The following is a 13,116-nucleotide window of genomic DNA, read 5'->3' as shown; positions in this document are numbered from 1 at the left end:
TCACCACCCACATCCAGAGTTTTGCTTGTTAGCAGCTTGAGGTGCAGGGCCCCAGAAGACAGACTCCCCCAGTGAGACACACACAGCTGGCAGGCTTTGTGGCCTCAGCAGGGGCCACCACCCCTGCAGTTTTCAGCTCGCTACGCCTTAACACACACAGGGTCATCTATGTCATAAATTTTGCCTGTCAGCAGCTTGAGGTGCAGTTCCCCCAAAACCCCTGCACCAATCTTCTTGAAAGTTGGCAGCCTTTGTGGACTCAGCAGGAGCCACCACCCCTGGAGTTTTCACTCCCCTGTGGTGTAACACGTACATGTGACATGAGTTTTGCTTTCAAGATTTTGGGGTGCAGTTCCCCCCAAACCCCTGCATCTGTCTTCTTGAAACTTGGCAGACTTCATGCTCTCAGCAGAGACTACCACTCCTGCAAGTGTTACCCAAATCAGAGACAAAACAACAAAGTTATAGCTATTTGATTGATCCCCCATTATACCCTATGTCTGGATGTCCAAGGTTGCTCCAAAGATTTGGAGCCGCTTCGGCCAGATCAAAGCGGCAAACTGATCTGGAGCTCTGGATCAGATCACTGACATCCGAAGTGGCCAGATCCAAAGCCAGATTGAATACCTGCCTACTCACACAGGCCTAATGCTAAGCTAAGCTAAAATAAGCTAAACCCTACCCAATCCTTTCTAACAACAAGGCAAGTTCAACTACTGAGTAAAGCAATCAAGCTGAGATGCAGTACCTGAAAGGGAACAAGCTTGCAAAAGGCACAGCATGTCTCCAACAGCTTTTATGCTGTTTCTAGGTCCCTCCCCCCAGACACTGTCATTGGAAATGCAGCCAGAGAGAAGTCCTTCTCACTGGCCACCTACACATGTCAGTTCCACCCCCCTCCCTCCCTCATTCCCCCTCCCACTTCTAACTTTCACTTCCAGCATCCAAAGCATCCAAAACTTTTCCGAAGCGCTTTGGAAGCACTGAACCACTTTGGACAGCTTGAATGGGTCAGCGCTTCGCTCCGGGCATGCTGCTTCAGATGCTGAAGTGCCCAAAGCAGCCCCAGATCCCAAGCGCGATCCAAAGCCTCGCACAGCCCTAATAGAGAGTTCCCTGGGGGAATGGAAATACTGGAAATACTGTTCAGATGAGCAGGCTGCAGAGGAATAGACTCAGCTGAACTGGTGCTGAACTTTCTTTCTTTACTTACTGGCTGGCTGAACTATTACTTCGAAAAGTTATCCTAAGAGCAAAATCTAAAGGCATGTCTACAACACAGATGCAGCATGTCCTAGGCAGGCTGTTCCCAAACACTTTTTATCCTCAAGCATTCTCCATGCCTAGAAACACACCAGATGCTGTGAGGTGTCTCTCTGCTGCCACTCTTGAGACTTTGTCCCTAGCATGCTTCATATGCAAACTGAAAAGTGGACTCTAGCATACTTCTACTTTGGAGCATGCTGCAGGTGCGGGTGGATGGGATGTGCTTGGCAACAACCCAGCTGGGACATGTCACCACCATGGGGCAGACAAACCTTTCAATCTTCTACTGCACCATTGGTCAGCTATAATAACTGTCATGATGAGGTCAGTGCCAAACAAGAAAGGTGAGACATTCTAGCTGTTCAACACAAGTTGAAGCCATTTAGGAACAAATCCACATTTACTTTGGCTATGCAAGCTGCACCTGGATGTAACATTTTGATTAATTATTTTTGCAAGTATACCACAACATTGCAGGATGCAGTGAATTGTAATAAAGACTGGTAAATTCTTTTTTAAAGGTAAGAATTTTATGAGAATTTTTTCCTAATAGTACTCTTCTGGTTTCACCTTTTATGATTAAGACAAAAACTTTGTAAATGCCTGATCTTCCAGGTCAAATCAAGACTGTTTTTCCCATATCTTGGTTTCAACTGCTTGCTTTATTCTGCTCAAGGTGAAGCTGCCAAAGATTTTGCCTATCACTGAAAGGAAGACAATATTTTATCAGATACTCTAATCAGTTAGATGACTTCACTGGTGTTTGGTTATTGTATGGTTTTTTCCCCTTTTTTTGCTGGAGGCTTTCCCCTTCTCATATTTTGTTGAAGAATTTGACAGACAAGGTTCTTTGGGTAAATCCAATATCTTTTATTAGACCAACTCAAATAGTTGGAAAAATTATTCTTTGCAAATTTTTGGATATTAATACCCTTCATGAGGCAGAGGATGAATCTTTTCATAACTTTATGAGTAATTTGGTTATTTTACCAGTAGTTACCAGTAAATCACCTGTTACAAGTTATCATGTCCCTGGTGTCTTTGTCTTCACCTGCACTTTTCCCAGACTTTCACAGTTTCCCCCCCCCCACCCCCAACCTTTACTTCTTTGTGATGTGAAAAGTTGCAGTGCCATGATTTTAAGTTCTTTGTACAAGAGAATAGTTTCTTGTGGTATCAGTCTATTTATCACCTTTCAGACTGGTCTGCCTATTGTATTCACTTGTCTTTTCTGTTGTTAACACCTTTTTTTAAAAATCTTTAACAGCTTCTCTGGTCGGTGTAAACTTGACAATAAGAACCTACTTAAACTGATGACATGTTTTACTTTCAGCAGCCCTTTCAGTTTCTTTGGCAATGCTATCCATGTATTTCATCCTGTTTCTACTCATGCTGCTTTCTCCTTTGTTTTATGAAGATATTTAACTGCTGCTTATTCTGGAGGTGCTTTTGAGGAGTGGATGTTTGCTTTGACCCGCTTCCTTTCTTCCCACAGTTCTATGTGTCCTTTTGGTTTGCTTCCCTGGAGACAGCTGTTTTTATTGCAGAACCCAAAGGAACTTCTTATGGTGATCATACCATTTTGCTGTATTACAGGTCCCACCCCTCCTACCACCACCCATGGTGCCATGTCTGCCCTCTGGGAATCCACCCCCTCTGGGTTTTCATTGTTCCTAAACAAGCAGAGCAAATATAAAGGGAAAATTGCCTGACTCAGGTCTTGGCTGAATCCAAAACTTTCTGCTTAGGATCTTAGTTTCAGTGATAGTCCCTCTTCAAAACTACCTTTCCTCAGGGAGTCTGTGACTATAACATGAGAATGAGTGTAGCCCCAGTTAACCCCATCATGGAAAGGTCAGGATAATATACTTCATCACAGTATTTGTCACATAACAGACAATGGTGATTTTTTTTCCCTGTCAGTCTTGCAGCACCTGAGATCTGTTCTTAGTCCAGTTGCTTCTTTCAGCTGAAATTGCTGATGAAATGTGTTGTCCGTTATCTTTCAGCTGTTTGTTTTCTTGGCCAGTTTTACATTTTTTGTCCTGGAAAAGCCCACGGTTTGAAATTCCCCCAGCAGTTGGGGAGCAGGAGCTGAGGGAGCATGGCTCATATGTGCCACACACACGTGTACCCCCTTACCTCAGCGGCGGAGGCAGCAGCTGCGGAGGAGACAGCAGCAGGGGCAGCAACAGCTGATTCCCCCTAAGGTAAGTGGGGCAGAGGGTAGAGCACAGCTGAGGTGGATCTGGAGGGGAAGCCCTTCGGAGCCCTCTTAGCTCACCTGACAGGGAGCCACGCTCCTGAGCCGCACGTGGGCAGTGCACACAAACAGTACGCGCAAACAGACGGACTCTGTAAGGGCGCGACAGCATTTGCCCCAGCGTTCACATAAGGCAGGCACGAGGTAGTTGCCCAGAGTGGCACCTCCAGCAAACAAAAGCAGTAGGCACAGCTCTGCAGACATGGTGCATATGCGGAGCGCGGCTGCCAGGGGCCCCGCCCTGGCGCTGCCGCCTGCCGTGGGCTCTTCTGAGGCCTCCACCCAGATGGAGCTCATGGTGGGATCTGTGGCCCCTTGCCCCCCTGTCTGCGTGGGGGCTTGGTGGGGTCCTGGGGGGGTGAGGCCTGGTGGTCCCCTTGTTTGTCCCTCCTGTGCACGACTTAGGCCCCTGGAGGAGCAGGTGAGGGAGCTCCAGGCTGAGGTGAGCAGGCTGAGGGGGCTCAGGGATGCAGAGGATGAAATTGATGCCTATCTGTGTTCTCTGCAGGCTCAGTCGCCCACTGGACAGCCCCCACAGGAGATGCATCCAATGCAGGAGTAGCAGAAGGTGTCCAAATCCACCTCAAGCCTTGAGTTGTGGAAGCTTCCCAGGTTCACCTGGGAGCAGGTTTGACACCTTGGCAGCTGTGACAGAGAAAGACAGAGAAATTGCCTCCAGCAGGGACGATGCCACTCCCCATATGACAAGGAATGGGCAGAGAGCAAACATCAGCAGGAAGAAACACCGGGTCCTCATCATTGGAGACTCCATCCTACAAGGACTGGAAGGTCCCATCTGCCAGCCTGACCCCATGGCGCAAGAGGTCTGCTTCATGCCTGGGGCTCGGGATAGTGACATCACGGAGAGGATCCCAGCCTACATCTGACCTGCAGACCAGTACCCCATGGTTGTCATCCATGTGGGAACAAATGACATGGCCAGGGGCAACCCTGACCACATTATGAAGGAATTCGAGGCTCTGGGGCACAAGCTTAAGGAGATGGGGGTGCAGGTGGTATTCTCCTCTCTTCTCCCGGTGAGTAGGTGGGGACGGTGACACGAGGCCTGCATTGGCGAGGTTAACCGGCGCTTATGTAGTTGCTGCCGCCAGGCAGGCCTTGGGTTCCTAGATAATGACCCATGCTTTCGGGCGGGGGACTTGCTGGGATGGGATGAGCTTCACATTTCTCCTAAAGGCAAACGTGCCTTCTCTTCCAGGTCGGCTGATCTCATACGGTGAGCTTTAAATTAGCCTCGCCAGGGGAGGGGGCCCCAGGAAGACGAGGAGACACCACCCGAGCAAGACAAGTGACAAATGCAAGGAGTGCCCAGGTAAGAAACAGGGGTCCAGACAGTCTCCCAAATCGGGGGGTGGCACACGCATCTCTGCAAGGCCTTAAATGCTTATATACCAATGCTCGTAGTATGGGGAACAAACAGGAGGAACTGGCCGTCAGATTAGCCAGTTCAGACCCAGACATAATAGGGCTTACAGAAATGTGGTGCGATTCATCCCACAACTGGGAAGTTAGCATTAGAGGCTACAGGCTTTACAGGCAGGATAGAGAAGGAAGGAAAGGTGGGGGTGTGGCGCTCCATGTCAAGAAGCAATACACATCCTCTGCCAGCAGAATGGGGTCAGAGGAGAGGCAAGCTGAAGTTCTCTGGGTCAAGATACAAGGGGGCTGTGGGGAGAGGGATTTAATGGTGGGGGTCTACTACAGATCCCACAGCCAAGGGGAGGGGCTGGACTGGGAATTTTCGGGCCAGCTTGCAGAGGCACTTAAGGCAAGAGATATAGTTGCCATGGGTGATTTAAATTACCCAGACATCTGCTGGGAGGAACAGTTAGCCAGGTCAGACCGTTCCAGGAGGTTCCTGGCCAAGATACAGGACCTCCACTTCATTCAGGAGGTGCACAATCCCACCAGAGGAAATGCCCTGTTGGACCTGGTCTTGGCCACAGGCGATGACCTAGTAAGGGGCCTCCAGGTTCTTGACCACCTGGGTGATAGCGATCATCGCTTGCTGGAATTCACTATCCAGCGCAGGGTGTCAAGGGCCTGCAGCAAGGTGGTAGCCCTAGACTTCAAGAGGGACAACTTCAATGAGTGAGGAGATTCGTGGGAGACGTGCTGTGGTTCTCAAGAGCAAGGGAACTCAGTGCCCAAGATGAGTGGTCATTCCTTAAGGAGACAATACGCAGGGCCCAAGGGGTGACCAACAAGAAGAAAGGGGGGCAAGAGTGCCTGAAAGCCCCCCTGGCTCACCAAGGGTGTCCAGAAATGCCTGATTGCCAAAATGGCAGCGTACACCCAGTGGAAGGGAGGTGCTATCACCAAAGAGGAGTATACCTCCTCTGCTCGGGCCTGTAGGGGAGCTGTCAGGAAAGCTAAGGCAGACATAGAGCTAGGACTAGTGTCCAAGATCAAAGATAATAAAGAGTCCTTTTTCAAATATATAGGGAGGATAAAGAAAACACCAGGAAACATGAGGCCCCTGCAAGATACTCTGGGCAATCTGGTGGTTGCGCCAGAGGAGAAAGCAGACCTCTTTAACCAATTCTTCACCTCCGTTTTCTTGTGCAGGGACTGGGACTTCCCTACCATGATGCAAGACGGACTCGAAGGGAATGCCTCCAGACCTCAGGTTGGGGAGGACCGGGTTAGAGAGCTTCTGGAGGGACTGGACATGTTCAAATCAGTGGGTCTAGATGCTCTCCACCCCAGGGTGTTGAGGGAGCTAGCAGGGTTATTGCAGGACCCTTAGCATGGCTTTACGAGCGCTTGTGGTGCTCGGGCCAGGTGCCAAATGATTGGAAGATAGCCAACGTGGTCCCCATCTTTAAAAAAGGGAGGAGGGAGGACCCAGGCAACTATAGGCCCATCAGTCTTACCTCAATCCTACGAAAACTCTTTGAGAAGATCATCAAGGAGCACATCTGCTATGGGCCAGCTTCAGGGATGATGTTCAAGGGCAACCAGCATGGTTTCATTAGGGGTAGAGCATGTCAGACCAACCTGATTGCCTTTTATGATCAGGTCACAAAAGCATTGGATGCAGGTGTCACTGTCGATGTAGTCTTTCTGGACTTCAGCAAGCCTTTGACACCGTCTCCCACCCCATCCTCATTAAAAAAAACTAGGAGACTGTGGCATTGATGCCTACATGGTCAGATGGATTGCAGATTGGCTTAAGGGTCATACTCAGAGGGTGGTGGTGGATGGGTCATAGTCGACCTGGGGAGAAGTGGGCAGTGGAGTCCCCCAGGGCTCGGTTCTTGGGCCCACGCTGTTCAATCTCTTTATCAGCGATTTGGACAACAGGGTAAAAAGCACCCTGTTTAAATTTGCTGATGATACTAAAATTTGGGGTGAGGTGAGCACACTAGTAGGGAGGGAAAGACTGCAGCAAGACCTGGATAGGTTACAGGGGTGGGCTAGCAAAAACAGGATGCGTTTCAATACTGACAAGTGCAGGGTGCTGCACTTAGGCAGTAGAAACCAGCCGCACACTTATAAGATGGGAAACTCCCTTCTTGAGAGCACAGAGGCAGAAAGGGATCTTGGAGTCATTATTGACTCCAAGATGAACATGGGCCGACAATGCGAGGTCACGGTTGGGAGGGCTGACCAGACTTCGTCGTGGATCTACAGATGCATCTCAAGTAGGGCCAAGGAGGTTATCTTCCCCTCTATGCAACACTGGTCAGTCCACAGCTGGGGTACTGTGTCCAGTTCTGTGCACCCCACTTCAGGAGGGATGTGGGCCACAGGAAGTTTGCTTCTGGTGAAGAGGTTGGCAAGGTTCAGTGCTTGTTTAAAGGCTAGGATGGATGGATCTGGAAAGATCTTTTTTAAGATTTGGGTCTTCTTCTAGTATGGGTTGTAATTCTTTGAGTATTTTCCATATAGATTCCAAGGACAGATGGGATGTCATAACTTAAGTTAGTTATGACATACCCTCCTAGCCTCCAAGCAAGAACCAAACCTTGCCAACCTCTTCACCAGAAGCAAACTTCCTATGGCCCAATGCACAGGGAATGGATCCAGACCAGGCTGGGATAAAAAATGTAAAACCAGCCAACACATGTCCACCACCCCAATAATAACTACACCCCACAACACAACCATCACTATTCCTGAATCTTACACCTGCACCTCTAGAAAGGTAATATATCTCATCCAGTGCATTAAATGCCTGGATGGACAATATGTAGGAGAAATGAACAGAATGAACCAGAATGTACCAGAATGAACACGCACTGAAAATCTATCAAAGACAAAAACAAACAACTTCCTGTGGGCGCACACTTCTCACAAGACAACCACTATCTTTCCAATCTCTTAGTTCTAATTCTCAAGGGGAATTTACAAAACACCTTTCATAGATGAGCCTATGACCTTCGCTTCATAAATCTACTGGATACAAAAAATCATGGACTAAGAACAATTTTTCAAACTATTTGAAAAAAGATCAAAGATGTGGCCTGTGTTCTCAGATCCACAGTAGCTATCACTCATCCTGATGCCAAATTTCCAGCCCATTGGGCAGTCCTGTGAGCCAGATGATACATCTCTGTATTCCAGATCCAGCCTGCAGGGCTGAATATGAGTAATACCTCTAGTATAACTGGGTGTTTCTACACATGCTATTACGGTGAATGAATAAACTGTGGAGCTTATTGTTCTGGAGATTATTGCTCCCAGGTGCTTCATTTGAACATGTGCCTGGAGCAATTAACACTGGAGCAAGAAGCTCCACAGTTTATTCATACACAGTATGTGAAGACAAATCAGAGCAGCCCCAGTTGGCAGGCTGGCCCCAGAGGCCAGCCTGCCAGCCCAGGACTGCTCCCCACCACAGCTCAATATGCTGTAGAGGGGCTGGCTGGGGTAAAATGAAGCTTCAGTACAGGGCTAGCTAGGAGGCAGCCCCCTCACTGAAGCACCTTTGTGCCCTAGCCAACCATTCCAGCTCCTACACATGCTGCTGTGGAGTCTTTTACTCCACAGCAGGATAGTACTTTCATAGATTTCATAGACATTAGGGCTGGAAGAGACCTTGGAAGATCATCGAGTCCAACCCCCCACCCGAAGGGCAGGAAGTCAGCTGGGGTCATAGGATCCCATCAAGATAAGCATCCAATTTACTCTTGAAGATGTTCAATGTAGGTGCTTGAACCAGCTCCGATGGCAGGCTGTTCCAGACCTTGGGGGCTTGAACAGTAAAGAAATTCTTCCTTATGTCCAGCCTGAAATGGTCTTGCAGCAGTTTATGACCATTCAACCTCATCATCCCTTGGGGTGCTCTGGTGAATAAACGTTCCCCCAGGTACTTGTAACAGTGTATTTACAAGTCCTACCTTGCTGCAGAGTAAATTAATTTATTCCAGCCTAATAGAGAAGCGTGTGTAGATGGTGAGATGTTTACTGTGTAGCTAATTACTCAACTGCACTGTAAGCTCATGTAGATACACCCACTGCTCTTTAAACTCTTCATCAAAGTTGCTTGTAGCTGTGTGACACTGCATACTCATCTTTTTCATGTGTAAGGTTTGAAACCTAATATGATTGAACCTAATAGTCAATGTTAGGTCCTGATCTGTAAGTAATTTTCCTGCTTTGGAAGTCATAATTAATACCACAGGTGTTAACTGTTTTGCTTCCTCCAATACATTAAACTTTATTTCCATATTTAAATTGCTTTTTTTGAATCCTGACCATCAGCATACATTCACTGCAAGGATTTCAAAATTATATTTGTCCATGTCTTTCAATACCTGCATGGTTTGTTGTGCTGGTTCAGTCATTGTTCTGTTGTTCTAACAATGTACCTTCACAGTCTTTTTTAACCTTAGTAAAGAATTTTCACCAAACCTTGATATTCCTCCACAACAAAATCCATTACTTTGACAAGCTGCTTGGAGGAAAGACTACTGGTTTCTATAATTTTTTTTTTAATAGGGATAGGTTATCATCCTTTTTTTTTTATCACCAGCCTGAAGGACCATGGGCTCCTTTATGTCTGACCTACCTGTAGCTAAAACTCTCACCTACATAGTTTTTAGGAGTATTGGAGTGCCTAAGCCTTCCCCCTATATCAAGGTGCTGTACCAAAGGAAGAAGACATCACAATGGGCATATCTACACATGCTATTAATGCACTTTAAGCTTACTATGCAGTAAGATAAGATGCAGTAAACTTTCCCCAGGAGCATGTCTATACATGAAACTGACAGGAGCAAATTTACCCCTGACAGGAGCAGTTCACTTCAGGACTTCTCCCCTGCCCTGTCCTGCCCACCTACAGAAGCCAGGCAGAGCTCTAGGTTCCACCAGGTGTAGTCCCAGGCCAGCCATGGACACCGGGGTGAGGCCTGGGCTCCAAGGAGTGGAGGAAGATGTCCTGTCTATGGGGCAGCTGCCTCTCAGCATGGCACCCCAATAGGCAGGGGTGGAGGCAAGGGCAGGGAAAACCTGCCTTGGGCAGCTGCCTGCCCTCCCAGCCCCCAGTCCAATCAGCAGATTGGAATGGGGTCTGGAAAGCAGGCAGCTGCTCAGGGCAGGGGCAGTGTCGTAGCCCCTGCTCTCCTCTGCTGATTGAAGCAGGGTCTATGAGCCTGGGGGAGGGAACAGTTCCCCCACCCACTGTTGCCTGGGCTGACTGGGAACAATTTGCTCCCAGTCAGCTATCTACACATGTGGTTCTTCATAGTAGCTACTGTGTGGTAAATCTACCTGTGTCTACAGGTAGTAGCCAACCATGCAGTAGATTAATTTACTGCCCAGTAAATGTTGTGCATGTGCAGACTGTGATGCTTTTGTGGAGCAGTAGATTACTTCACAGTAAAGCATCTCATGTAGAAGCACCCAATATGTTATAAAAGCAATAGACAAAATTGGATTAAATTGATGGTATATATATTACCTTATTCTCTTAGGAAAATGAATAATCAACCTAGTATTGAGAAAAAAATGTGAAGGTACTGTAATTATAAAGGAGATTAAAGGTCATGTTTCCAATTCCTAATCCCAGAGCCAGGCCTGTGAAAAAATGATTTAGATGGCAACAACACATTTTTGGCCAAAGGAAGAGCCCAGTATACTTGTCAGAGTTTAATCCCAGATGATTCTAAATGCAGAGACTAACCCTGCTGGCTGGTTAAAAGGAAATTTGGCTTCCAGATGTAACACTGACTACTAAAGCCAAAACTGCTATATGGCTCCAAATCACTGAGGCCTGATCCCATAGGCATATGGAGTTAAAGCTTTCTGGTGACCCTCTCAGTTAGTGGTCATTCAATAGCATTAGGCACAGATGTACAATAAGGTTTTTCTCCCTTGTTTCAACTGCTGGATCATTGCAATGCTGTGTCTCAAGGACTGGGAAATATATACATTAGCAACAGCCAAGGAAATGTTCCTGGACCAGCTAAACAACATACAATCCTTTCCTGTGGGCTTACAACTCTTATGAACTGCTGTAATCATAGGAACAATGCCAGATGGGGAGACCCCCAAGAACAAATTAAATGATGGCAGCTTTCAAGTGGCTGCACCAGCCTTTTACATTTTCCAACATATAAATAACAGGAGAAGCCCAGAGGTGTCACATCGTATCTTCCAGTGGACATTTGTGTTAAGTTTTGATGGGCAGCTTTATTCAATTTTGTTTGATCTCTCCTGTCTGGAAAACAGAACACCTGTGAGACATACCCTATGTTCAATGCAAAACCCATAAATGAAAGACAAATGTAGCTGGAATTAATGCTCACAAGTTAGAACATGTATTGAGATAGTGCTTCCTCTGAGCCTTGCTGCTAACTTCTTCAAGCACCATCTTAGAGCTGTGTGTCTAAGGCTTCTTGCATTTCATTACTAAAAAATTTCTTGGCACTGAAATACAGTTGGCACAGAGAAGCTCAGTTTATTAACTGGCTCGAGGTGTATGGTCCGCCTGTTTACAACTCTCTTGTGTAAAAGCCAATTCTTTTGGCTACAGGGAAGCAGGTTAATGTGCATAGAAGAGTCACAAAAGCATACTGGGAGAAGGTGGGACTCATAATCCATTGTGCTCCTCTGGTTATCAGTATGCCTCATAGATATAAATTCCTCCTCTGTCGTTTCTACCCATCTCCCACATACTTCACTAGCATGAAGAATGACTACACATCTGACACATGTTAGGATCAAAAATATATTCCATCTGGAATTAAAGATATTAAATTTATGGATTTTCCCTAAAGTTCACTGTAGGGCAAGCTAAGGTCCAAGTTTTTTTTTTGGCTTGTTGTTTGGTTGGTTTTATGTTGTTTTGTTATTGCTGCTGCTGCTGGTTTGACTTTTTTCTTCACAAATTCTGTTCCTTCATTTTTGCTTTTACAAAATTAATTGTTAGTTCAAATCTGAGTACCTTCATCTTTAGTCTCTGGTTCAAGATTATTGACCATCAAGAATATGCCTGTTTGTTTAGGTATGAAAAGCTAAGGCTGCTCTTGTAATAGGTTATGTGCCTATGGGGAAGGAAGTCTAGATCCAAAAAAACCCATTAAACTTCCAATTCAGCAAGTGAACACTTGAATACTGAAATTACTTAAAGTTAGGTGCTCAAATAATTTATTCTGTGATGTTAAATTCTCTGCATTTGTCCTTCAGCACAAGCATTGCTGCAGACATACAGGTGAAAGAACAGAGTAAACTGAAAAACAACCAGCCGTGCAAAGAGTATATTGACAATTACAAACATAAGGCTAACACTCCTGATGGTGTAAGCACCAGCAACTACATGAAAAGCAATGAAGTTTATATGCAAAACCTAAGAATTTAGCCCCAAGTGTAATCATTGACAAGAATATAATTTTCCATGCAAGTTTCCCTCCAATGGCTTTGCTATATGTGCTCCTATATTTGCTAGGAGCACTTACATGTCAAGTAAAACCAAACAGGAACATGAATATCCTGAAATATTTTCTCTCCATGGTCTTGAACAATGGAATAATCCATTGTTCTAGAACTGTTTTCAAAAAGAATAACATTTCATTCTAAGTCAAATCAGAGAACAATGTTTAAATGGCATAGCTCTACTAACTAAGCACCTAAGTGAACAGAGCTTTCTCTCTATGATTAGAGAATCAATAATATCATGAACTGCTTTTTTTAAAAAATTCTCTTGTATTAAGACTTTGCTTAAAAATTTGTAATTATCTGGTGAATTAAAAGTTAGTCTGGGGTTAGATGTGGTAGTGGAAAAAAATAGCTGGCTGGCAGGTCTAATGGAATGTGTTGTAATGATTTTGAAAAATGCTAGAAATCTAAAGCTAAGGAATTTTATAGAAATTTAGGACTTACTGGCAGGCTCCGTGACTTCAGACAGCTCAGTGGCAATATCCTCATCCTGAAAAATGCCTCATGAAATTTCTGGATTTTCTTTTTTCTTTCTACGACAATATGCTGACATCTAGTGGACTTGATACTCCTGGGGAAAATATTTTCAACAGGCCTGAAAATATTCTGTTTAAACTTGTTTTTAAGGAAATTTAAAGTTTTTTAACTTAAACATTTTTATATAGAAAAGCAGACTGAAA

The 13,116-nt window shown here is 45.7% G+C and overlaps 1 long non-coding RNA gene across 1 annotated transcript in view; it reads right to left on the bottom strand.

Moving 5' to 3' along the window:
* Positions 1–12,903, bottom strand: part of LOC149872828 (uncharacterized) — a 66,422-nt gene extending 53,519 nt beyond the window's left edge. The window contains exon 1 of the long non-coding RNA XR_016439803.1: positions 12,881–12,903. This is a non-coding gene — a long non-coding RNA (uncharacterized LOC149872828). The remainder of the gene's footprint in view (positions 1–12,880) is intronic.
* Between the last annotated feature and the right edge of the window lie 213 nt (positions 12,904–13,116).

This window comes from Crocodylus siamensis, chromosome 1 (genome assembly GCF_052110815.1).
Source record: "Crocodylus siamensis isolate JL-2025a chromosome 1, ASM5211081v1, whole genome shotgun sequence".
In the NCBI taxonomy this organism is placed as follows: domain Eukaryota; kingdom Metazoa; phylum Chordata; order Crocodylia; family Crocodylidae; genus Crocodylus; species Crocodylus siamensis.
Note: the sequence above shows the minus strand (reverse complement) of the source record. Positions and strands in the feature narration are given on the sequence as shown.